This window comes from Cyprinus carpio, chromosome A18, assembly GCF_018340385.1.
Source record: "Cyprinus carpio isolate SPL01 chromosome A18, ASM1834038v1, whole genome shotgun sequence".
Lineage (NCBI taxonomy): Eukaryota > Metazoa > Chordata > Actinopteri > Cypriniformes > Cyprinidae > Cyprinus > Cyprinus carpio.
In genome coordinates, this window is record NC_056589.1 from 623867 (window position 1) to 632411 (window position 8545).

Genomic DNA, 8545 nt, shown 5'->3' on the forward strand with positions numbered 1-8545 from the left:
TTAGCTCTAACAGCTCTAGTCTTTGCTTTATTTTCTTCTAAAGAACATAAAATATTTTTTCCAACCTTTCCAATTTTCACAACTCAACACATCCTGATGCTTAAAATGATGCAAGTGCAAGACTTGTCTTGTTAAAATTCACACAAAAGTAAAATGAATTGTGAATGGCATTTCATGTCTATTTGACAAAATTAATATTGGGGTGCTGTTTTCTGTGAAGACGATTTTATTAAGCTTTCAACCACTTGGGGGCGATCCATCCCATGACTCTTCATAGTAACGTCTAACTCTTCTAACTACTCTCTGTACAGTGTGTCTGTGACTGAATTCAGAGAGGCATACCACCATAGTACTCCAACTCCATATGCCCTATCATTACATGGTAGAAAAAGAAAGAAAAGTATACTATCTGAATTTAGCCTCAGTAAAAGCGAAGGATGTGTACGCTCACGGAACCCTGGCGTTCTTCCTTGTGTACTTTGACCCAGTTTCTCCACCTGCTCCCAGTGCACTCCTCCTCTGTACCTGAAACAGGAGTTTGAGAAGAAGGTGTAGGCCCCCTCTGATACCCAGGCATGCCGTTCTGCTCTACGGGTGTACCGTTTCCTCAGCACTGGCGGGGTCGAGACGGCCCTGGAAGGAGCTCGAGAGGGAACTTGGGATGCTGGTGCTGACCCTGGAGCTAAAACCTCCACCTCTACTATCCTGCTCGCTGGAGATTTACCCCTCGCCTGCTCCATCTCTCTTGGAGCAACCTGAATCTCCACTTCTCCAACAAATGCTTCCTGCTTCTCCTCCTGCAGCTCGTCACTTTGGATAACTTCAGGTTCTGGAATCACAAAGCTGTTGATGTGGTTGGTCTGAGGAACAGCCTGCTGCTTGAGTTTCTCAGAAACGTTCACTTGGTCTGGTTGATCCGACTCGTCTCTGTGTGGCAAAAACATGACATACAAAGGTCAGTGAGGCTTTATGAGACTATTATATGATGCTTTTCTCATGATGCTGGATCACATGTAAGGTCTGTTAGATGAACACCATTCCACAGCATGGAGTCTGGACCATACAGTAACCCAGCCTTCAAACATGAGAGAATCTGCTCATGAAACTAAATACATCAATCACTGTAAACTGTCTTATTTAGATTCACAACTCTAGTCTCGTTAAGCTCCAGGATTCACGTTTTACACAACACTTCACAATACACCAGCAACCCACAAAAACACTCAGAATACTCGTTTTACACAACACTTCACAATGGGTGGTCTACCCACAATAGCAATTGGATGGGAAAACAACAAAAAATAGCAACTCCATAGGCTGGTGCATAGTTATGGTCATGCAACCACCTGCAACTGCAAGAACTGTGGAATGAAAAATGATTCAATACCACCATGTAAAATTAATTCCAGCTTCAAATTGTCCATATATAGCAGTCTGAATGTGACATGATTAAATCAGGCCCTGAGTGAATCTACATTTGGAGAAGACATGGCCACTGGGAGCTTGGCTATCTCTACTGGAGCTCACTCTACAGTCAGACTAATAATATCCAAGCTGCACAGACTAAAAAGAAATGGCCTCCAGTGGCTCTTTGGATTCAGGCACACTCAAAGTCTACAACAGCCAAATCTCCATCTGCATTTTAACATGAACAGATGTTCCTTTAGGCATGATAATATCTACAGTATTTAGGGATAATGATTATTTGGGTACCGATTGAGAGAGAGATGGCATTTATTCTAATATTTAGACATGAAACAGTCCCTTGTGAGGAACTTTAGCATACTTTTAAAAAAGTACTTAATGGAAATAATAAAAGAATATACTTTTTTAGACACTTAATTGCATGTTAATTGCAATTAAATTAAAATGTATTATAGTCTACATTTATATTAAATGCAATCAGCTGAACTTTAGAGTGCTTTTTAAGGCCACTAAAGTAGTACTTAATTACATATTTATATGTAATTGGATAATTATTACTTCTATTGTCTTTGAAATATGGTGAAAGTGTACTGGCTAATATTACCAACAAGCATTAATTATATTTTACAGACTAAAATATAACGTAATTTCTATTAACGTGCATGTCATGGATTGAAATATATTTGTATTTAAACATTTGTAATAATGAAGCTGCAATTTAGTAAATTTAAAATGTAGTAAATAGATAAAATATTAAAATTGCAATGCAACATCAATTAACACTACAGTTAAAATTATAATAAAGTACTTTATCTACTTGAATATGTTAGTTAACATCAAATAAATGTGCTTTTTACTGTATAATGCATGACAAAGAATTATTAAAACAATAATTTAAAAAAATTAATTAAAAGGAAAACATTTAATACAAGGTGTGTTAAAGTGTTTTCATTTAGTTTAGTTTTTTGGAATTTAATTTATTTTTTTTATTTTATGGATGTGTGTACTCTGTAAGTACAGTTATGAAAAAATTACATTTAATTTAGTATCCATTTACTTGTACATTTTAGCGTACTTCTCCTTCTTCTCAAGGTGTTCAAACTGTTCACACAAACAGCCACATGTGCAAATAGGCTGGACCCAAACAAAGCCTACAGAGATTCTCAGAAAATATCAGTAGGACATGGAAACGGCAAGGCGTAAGCATGACTGATTCCTTTCAAATCACCAAAACAAATGGTATACGCAAGACAACTCTGGCAAAGGAGAAAGGGGAAAACACACAACATAGCACTAAGGGCATCTATGAGAATGAAAAACCACTTTATGAAAAGAAATGACTCAGAATGGGGTTTTTATCCAGGACTATCACAGTCTTAATTTTCTGCCTCGCTAACTGCCAGCTCAAGCTGACACTAGTCTCATTAGTGTTGGGCTGCTATGACAACTTGGTGCCCAATTTGGTGCCTTGGTTAACGACATCACCAGCCGTGACAGCTAACTATTCAATCTTTTATGGGTGAAATTGGGCGACACGCATTACACGTCAACAGAGAGCACTGATGGTCTTGAAAGATGGCTAAACCATACACATGTTTATGCAGCCTATGTTCACACAGTCAGCGTAGAGAGCACTGATGGTCTTGAGATTTTTCTTATTCATGTGTATGTTTTTTGAGCTTGTGTTCACACAGTCAGCCATTTTGACTATTCGAGTACTCAGTCCACATCTGAGCTGGGTTTGGGTTCTGTGACTGTCTCAAGGAAGTGAGGTCGGCCCAGACAACAGAGAGATAGAAAGCTGTCTGATACCCGTCTGGTCTTCTGCACTGGCAGAACAAGACACACTGCGGCGTCGCTGTCAACCAACAAGACTGATGCCCGACAAACACTTACAGACTCACAATGTCCCTTGACACAGACTGGAGAAGACAGTACACTTTAAACACAACAAACACTTGAGAAAACAGCTGCAAATAAACATTTAATCACACAAAATTCACATTTTTAGATTAAAATATAGAAAAAGTAAGAAAATCGCATGACTACATGAGAACTTTTTGATTTCATGTTTTTATTTTAGATTTTTGGATTTGAATTGCATATAAAATCTCTTTCTAAACTAATTCACACGAATAAACTAATAAAATGGGATGCATCTTTGTCAGTCGTACATAAATGAAACAAGTACGAGTTCTGCACTCACAAACATGATGGCATGGCAATAGTAATGGGATGCATCTTTGTCAGTCGTACATAAATGAAACAAGTACGAGTTCTGCACTCACAAACATGATACACGTAAAAAACATATCTTTTGTGGTGAAAAAGTATCGCTGGAGCGTATGCCATCTGCGTACTGCTCAGAATTGGCAAAATGGCGCTACTGCTGATTTGTATAGACACAGAGGAGCTGAAAACTGTTGAATAAAGTCATTATTTTTGTTTTCTTTCATTTACAAAAAAGTATTCTCGTCGCTTCATAACGTTACGGGTGAATCACTGATGTCAGATGGATTATTCTGACGATGCTTTTCATACTTTTCCTGGACCTTGACACTGTTATTTACTTGGCAAGTCTATGGGACAGTCTCAAGCCTACTTGGTTTTCATCCAAATATCTTAAAATTGTGTTCCCAAGACGAATGAAGCTTTTATGGGTTTGGAAAGACACGGGGGTAAGTGATTAATGACAAAATTTTCATTTTGGAATGGAGTATCCCTTTAAGTAAATTCTTGTTTTAATGACGTTTTGATATTTTTCCTTGGCCATAAAAAAACACAATACTGGTTAGAAAATGTTTTTGAAAAGTTTTGTGACTCTCTTTGACCTCTTCACTGTGTGGGTTTTGCATCAGTGCAGCCTGGTTCATGGCCCTCGCCCCAGCCATTCATGTCCTCCTGTGTGTCCGCACGGAAATAGTACGTCCTCATCCCAGTGTGCTCCGCCTGCGAGCCAATCACAGAGCTTTGTTTGTAAATGTAGGAGCGCATCCCTGTGTGTGTAGCCTGCAAGAGAGAAAGCACTAAAATCAGTCCAGCCCTGGGAAAAGGAGAAACACTGCATCAGCAGATAAGTACTGGCCAGAGGAGCTTCTGAGATTTCAGCATGATAGTTAGAAAGCTGAATGGAATACCACACAGCGGACATACTGATGCGAGACACAGGAAGTCAGAATGAATAAAGCAAATGCCGATCAAGCCAAGGCCAAACTGTGATAAGAAACACATACAGTATACACACCAATTAAAAATAAATTTTTTCAGATATGAACATCAAAGCTACAGGGAACAATGATATGAATCAGCATGAAGGACAGACGAAAGACCAAAGGTCAGATTTGTTTCAATAAGCACACCACCCAATAAAAGTAAAGCGAAGACAGTACACGTTTGCAATACTAAATAAGTGATAAAAAAGTCATATGGTATTAGCAAGACAAGTTTTATTTATATAAAGACTACTACTCTTATGTTTTATGTTTCTGTGTTGCACAAATTATATGCTACAAAATATATTAATTTAATATAATAGAATAATGTAAGAATATTATAAAATATAGTAAAGCATAATAAATTTAATATATTTTACCCCCTGGTGTTTCCTTTAAAGTATAATTAATTAATTAATTAATTAAAAGTAATTACATTAAAGCAAAGAAAGTATGGGTTTTTGAAAACACTATAATAAGTATACATTAAGTCATACATTATTTTTCAAAGACAGTTTTATTTTATATAAAGACACTACTATAAATAAGTTATCATGTAAATTGTATGATTTCGGTAGAACATCACATCAGTGGTTTGCACAAATTTGCAAGTTGTTGAATATGATATTATATAACATGACATGACATAACATAACATAGATATATATTAATTTCCTTTTTTACTTACGTATAACTAAAATAAAACACACAGGCAAACTGCCATTTCCACAAACAGCACAGACGCTGTTTTAATTAACATGAACTCAGCCGCCTGCAATTTTCCTCATTAAAAAATAGATTTCAGAGAGAGTACACTTGCGCTGCGTTTCGATTACGTAAAACAAAACGAAGAGACAATTATGGTTCATTAGAGAACATCCAGTCTCGTTTCTTCACTAATTTCGTTTCCTTTCTCTCTAATTGTAAGCAGAAAGCACAACACAAAAATACACAGTCGCATGAAGACGCGCGTGTTTACATGACCTAGCTCATTAAAGGCAAGCAGTGAGTAGGTGCTAACCTGCTGCCTGGTGTGTTTTAATGGTCCACCGAGGGAAAGCTCTGCAATGAGGCTGTGAAACGCAGACAGATGGCTGATCGGCTCTTTGAATCATGCAGGGGGCCTGGACCACTTCAGATGACTAACGATAAATACCCAGCTAAAACCTCCACTGAACTAACCCCTATCCTAATTTCTTCAGACAAATGAGACCTCATGTTATACAATAAAATAGTTGTCTTTATTTATTCATTTTCATGTCGTTTCAAACCAGTGAATTCCACAGAACACCAGAAAGCGATAGTCTGATGAAGTGAATGCTGGCTCTTTTCCTTACACAAGTATATACCGTGACCAAGGGCTGTACATAAAGAACATAAATGCACAATAAACGAAAATCCATTCCAAGCCTTCTTAAGCGTTATGTGAACAAAAGACAGAAATGTGAGTTGAAAAGATCCTGTCATAGCACTCATATTTCATTTATACTTCCGTGTATTCAAACTTGCTTAGAAGACACACAAGATTCAGTGGCATCTGGTGTCATTGACATGGCCTAAGGCAGTTTTCAGTGGATAATGACAGTGGAGTTTTTTGCCCAATAACCTCAGAAGACTTGGAATACAGTGCACATGTCATATGGACTACTTTTATAGTGACATTTAGCTTTAAAAACTCTAGTCACTGTGTGATTTCCCTTTGTGAGAGAGAGCTGTTTGAATAATTATTGAAAACACTTCTATTTGTGTTCAATAAAAAGACAAAAAGTCGTACATGTTTGGAATGACATGAGAGAGAGTATGATGACAAAATATAAGTTTTGGGGTGAACTATTACTCTTTAACTTCAATAGAATGTCCTGTGAACAGAAAAATCCATTATATTAATGTTAAGTTAAGAATGATCAATCATAACGGGTCGTCATTATTTTTTTTTTTTGTTTTTTAATGTATGCACACAGCAAAAAAACAAAAATGTTCCATCTGCACTTCAAAATTTAGGGTCAGAAATGATTTTTATCATTGTTATTTTAACAAAAACACATTAAATTGATCAAAAATTGTCAGGAACAGTTTTTTACATGTTGAAAAACTAAGCTAAACTTAGCTTACCAAAAGTTTATGTTGTTGGGCCATGGTGATATTAAATCATAAGTTGGTCAGTATCAGATGTAAATCATAATTTATTATTATGAACCACAGGCAAACTTACTGTATGTGCACACAAAACACAGCTGTGTACACACAGAAGACAAAACAAAGATGCTAACAATAGCATGCAGCTTCTGTGTTCTTGTCGGCACCCCCGGCAGCATGTAGGACTATTTGAATGCATGCTTTTAGATTAAACCAGGTCCTTTCATTAAAAAGCACTCTCTATATGTCATCCACGATCCATTATAAGAACGCGGGTGCCTACCCTGGTACAAGAGAGCTTTTATTTAACAGCTCTGTTTGCTTGGCACTGAACTGATTCCACTGCACAATATACATGTCCTTGAATGATAGACGTATCCCAAAACTCTAGAAAGGTATATGTTAAATATGTCTGTTAGGTGCGTGAATTGAATTTCGATTCAGGATTCAATCCCGCAATTTTTGATATGAGTCAAGTAACGATTTTTTGCCAAATTTAGAACTATTCTGTTTCATTCCGGTGTCACAATGCAGAATCAATTTGACAATTTGAATTCCAGTTAATAATGGTATATTCCATATTTGGCTTATTAGGATTATGTAAAGCTTCTTCCTGAAGTGGTCTTAGGTATGACAAGCCCGAATGGCTTTCCCACTATTGGGGGCCAATTGGTTTCTTAAAGAACAGTAATGGACACGTTACATTCACATTTTTCATAGGTTTGACTCGATGACACACACAATTCTCGACCTTGGACGTGAACCTTCGGCCTGTGCTTTTTAGAATGCGTTGTAGTGGTCCTCTCAGGAGTGGTCATCTTATTTGTCTGGCTACTAGTTGCTATTGTAGCTGGCCAAGAGGGCTTTGTGCAAAGCAGAAATATCTCCTTGAATTCTCTATCAAGGTTGTCCACGATTTTTTAACATGCGCATCTCGTTATCAGCCCGAAAGTGGAAATGGAAACCATATCCTGTAGCAACAGCTTTGTCTGGAGAGTCACATGAATCGAATGGTTACTCAATGAGGACAGTTGTGGCCGTGACAGTGGAAAGATTTAGTGTATTTTGCAAGCAACGTGACAAGTAAAACACAATATATGTGCATATCATGATCCTATGTAACATAGAGGATATAACCAAGTTTTATAGGTCAATTTTCCATATTCCATTTATTTCCATGACTTGTCTTGGTGTGGAAATAACCATGGCAACCCAGACTCATTAAACTAATCCAAACATTACAATAATACAATATTCTCAAGGTCTCATATGCAACTAAATTGAAAAAAAATCTGCTATATCTATGAACCACTCAATGTCTGCTGGTTATTGTTTTCTGAACAGAATAATTTTCACACCTCTCAAAAAGATGAAATAATGTCAGTGAGAAAGGTCACAAACTTCCCAAAGAATTTGCACATGCCAAAGGTTAAGGTAGAGAAACTGTAGAGGTTAAAGTTGTACCTATTTATAGATGAGTGCTGAATGTGGGTCTCAGAGCCTTTCTGGACTGGTCCATCACTCAGTCACAGACATGAAGCCCACCAATGGGAACAGAAGAAGGACATAGTTTCAGCAAATAAAGGACAATGACTGGTCACCCTGAAATCAACACCTACAAGCTTTTCCTGTTTAGGATATGTACGCGTACTGGGAAATTGTCAGTATAATTTAAGGACCATCATCCCCGGCAAGATAAGAGGGTGAGCAGAAACAAACCGCATGAGCCGAGAAACAACAAAAACACACAGTGGCCAACCACAAACAGCCCG

At 37.3% G+C, this 8545-nt stretch overlaps 1 long non-coding RNA gene across 1 annotated transcript; it reads right to left on the reverse strand.

The window, feature by feature from the left end:
- Positions 1 to 609: 609 nt before the first annotated feature.
- Positions 610 to 8263, reverse strand: LOC122148531. The gene is made up of 3 exons (XR_006162432.1): positions 8238 to 8263; positions 4257 to 4434; positions 610 to 927 (listed from the first exon to the last, which is right to left on the reverse strand). It is a non-coding gene; the product is annotated as an uncharacterized LOC122148531 (long non-coding RNA).
- Positions 8264 to 8545: the final 282 nt, after the last annotated feature.